The following is a 3,469-nucleotide window of genomic DNA, read 5'->3' as shown; positions in this document are numbered from 1 at the left end:
CATTAATCTCAGTTGCATTTTTAATTTACTAGCTGGTCTTGTAATTCCCTCAGTCCTTTCCACAGTCATAACCATTTCATAAGAAGCATTCACTATACATACTTTTAAATGCTAGCATATCAGACTGAGTTCATTTTTGCCTAGTTCTATAATTTCTAATTTATTCTCTAATCTCATTACTACAGTAAAGCAAAAGTCTGTGCTTAAGACTTCTGAAGTGTCAGTGCAAACTTAAAACCAGACCTCCTTTGAGGTGTTTGGACTCTAGACAAAGGGCAGTGCAATTGATAAATTTTATCTTATCTTTGTTTTCCAACAGGAAGTGAAACCTCAGCTTTGTTATTAATTTATAAAGGGAACTGATGCTACCTATGGTCATTCAGCCCTTACTTAACTGAGTTTACTAATACTTGTAAAGATTCAATTGTTTCTAGTCCATCCCTCATAGGACTCTGTTTTCTTTCAGTGCTGGTGGCCGAGCAATGCAGTTCCTAATTCTGTCTGCCTTAGGAGCCCCCCTGGTGACACACCAAGGAACTGCATTTGCAGTTCCTTTTAAGCCCATCACCAGCATTCCTCCTTTACAGCTCTTTCACAGAACCCTTATGCAAACATTTTACCCTTCATATGCATGTCTTTGTGCTTCATGTTAAAATGTTTTTATTTAATTCTACAGGCTGGGGGAGTCACTCACTGACTACAGAACATGGCCAGCTTGGGTTAGCTTTCATAATGTTACTTTTGCACTTCAAACATGTGAAGATCAACCTTATAATCACATCTCAGGACTGCAGTATTCTGCCTTTATCCTACAGCTCTTTCTTTTTTATGCAGCTCTCATTTAGCCTGTCTTGCAGTACCAAACTGTAGCACTTCCAGCTTAATTGGTTTGATGGGCCTTTGCAGCAAAAGCTTCAATGCAGTCTGGAAATGCTGCAGTGCTATACTTGTGGGGTTTTTTTAAAAATATGCTGATACTGTTAAAGCAATATCATGTTGCTGTGATAACATTCATTAACTTGAACGTTATCCTTTTGTAAATATTTCATACCTTGCTTCTTTGTTCAGAGCTCTTATATACTCATGCCACTCTATTTTTGCCCTGAAAAGTTACATAGCATTCTTAATGTGCTTTGTTGAAAAAGATGTAAGCAAACAATGTGACAGTATTACCAAAAGCGAAGCAGAAGGGCATCAGAGACTGGGAATTGCCTAGAGAGCTCAAGAGGTTAAGAATTTAGCGGTGATACAGAAGCAGAGGCAATGAGAATGGACCTGTAGAGAAAGTAAACACATTTTCTAGACAGCACTGAAGGAGTCCCAATTGGTGGTCCTCACAGCTGCTGTTATTTTCAAAAAATGTTTGTGCTGCAGCTGGGAATACTGCTGTGCTCCAGCCACAGGATGTATGCAATACCCCGGACTCATGCTTGAAGGGTCCCATGGCAGCAGCGAGGAAATGGGGCTGAAGCATCAGTAAACACTGATCACATGTTCCATTAGAAACAGAAATGGTGATTTAGGTGTTGTGTCAGGAAGCTGACTCTGTGACTCTGGAGCAAGGGGGACAACAGTTACACTTTTGAAGCAGTGTAACAGAACAGAGAGTACCTCCCGTCCCGAATACATCTGCCTGAATTCACATACCTGAGGTGGGATATTCTGCAAACGGAATTTCAAGCTCAGTCCAGCTGCAGAATTAAACATGACACTGTGCAACTTAGCCTCACTGGACTACAACTGCCACAAGGCAGAATTCAAGGCAGATAAATAACACTATCTACAATTTTCATGTGTCTCTTTTCTGGTGTCTTGTGAGAAATACAGTAAAGAATCAAGTTCCAAAAGCACGGTACTATGGCGTTACTACACTACCACTGATTCTCTCAGGCATAAAAAGCAGCAATATAAAGATTTTGCTATTGTGCTAATGGGGTTCCAAGGTATTTCCTACATAGCAATTCATTTTGGCATGTAAGAGCAGTGCTCTGTTATGACTGGTGGCACTCTGGTCACTTTTGGGCACTAGAACTGCATGATGTCTTCAATTTGAAGAACACTGGGCTTCCTGCTCAATGCTTTAAAGCAAACAGAAGGAAGAGATAAGCATACAGTCAAAAAAAAAAAGTACTCAAAAAAAAAATTTCAGAAACTGCTAATTAGAATAAAACTGGCACTGGCTTCACAAAACATGCAACTGCTACTTGGGGAGCCTGTTTCTTGCAATAATTCACACTCATATCAGAAACCACAACTGCTTCAGGCTAGATCCACTACAGATACAGTAAACTTCACTCCAGCAAAGAAATTGTGCATTTACTGCAGCTGGGAATACAAAGTAGCTGGGAATACTGTCTTCTATCTGCATCCCGCAGCAGGTGTGACCACTGAACTCCAACAATACTGAAGTTCACGTCCTCCACGCCCTCGAAGCCTTGCAAACACACGCTGTCAGCTCATGACAAGCCAGGGGGCTGAAACACCGATGTGCAAGAACTTGAGCTGCCCAGTCAGCAGAGCTGCAGAAGATGCTAGGGGTTAACCAAGTCAGAGCGCTGGAAAATGCTTTCAAAGAAGGAAGTGGATGCTGAATGAGCACAGTCAGCTGGTTCACAAGTGACAGAAGTCACTTGACCCTCTCCCAGTGAAACACTTAAGGCTGTTACCCATGGTTTAACCTTTTGCCAGGGTTGTTTGCAATGTGCTACAGACAAGACTGACTAAAGCTTTCTTGGAGTAGTCCTAAGGAGAGCATAAGTGCTCACATGCACAGCATTATCAATCAGAGCACCCAGTCATTATAGCAGGGCGTAGCAGTCATAACCCACATCAGCCTTCCTGCCAAAACTAGGTCACAGAGTTTTGTCCCCTAGTTTCTAGATCAAGTTCTTCCTCTTCTCAAAGCAATTCAGGTGCCTAGTGCAGAGAGCTGGTGCTGTGTGAAGCTGCTGGTAGAAGGGATATGCAATATTCAGCGATGAGCTGACTGGTATATTGCAGGTCCTGAGGGAGGAACACACAGGCATCACAAATGACACTGAAACTTTTAAAGCCCTGTATGTCCTCTCACCTGATTTATATGTAGTTAATTGCAGTGTCTGAAAAACTCTCACCCCACACAGTTCTAAAGAAAAATGCATTGCTTAAAAAGTCTGCCTGCAAGTACGTTTTTTCCTGTCCTCTTCCCTGCTCAGAAACAAGGTGTACCTGCTAGCAATTCCACACTTTTCAGGTGAGCCTGACGTCCCCAGCTCCCCCTGCAGGTTCATCTTAATCTGCAGAAGGTACACTTTGTTCCAATCTTACTAATTTCTCACCTGGAACAAATTAGTGAAATTTCCAGTCCTGAACTTTCTTACTTAAGAAGTTTTCACAATCTTGGACAATTTTCAAGTTGTTACACAAGACAAAAGAGCTTTCAGAGGCATTTCAAAACCAGAAAAGGAAAAGCACATTAATCAAAACTTTA

The sequence above is a fragment of the Hirundo rustica genome, chromosome 2 (assembly GCF_015227805.2).
Source record: "Hirundo rustica isolate bHirRus1 chromosome 2, bHirRus1.pri.v3, whole genome shotgun sequence".
NCBI classification, from domain to species: domain Eukaryota; kingdom Metazoa; phylum Chordata; class Aves; order Passeriformes; family Hirundinidae; genus Hirundo; species Hirundo rustica.
The sequence above is the reverse complement of the archived record's forward strand: the minus strand, read 5'-3'. Positions refer to the sequence as shown.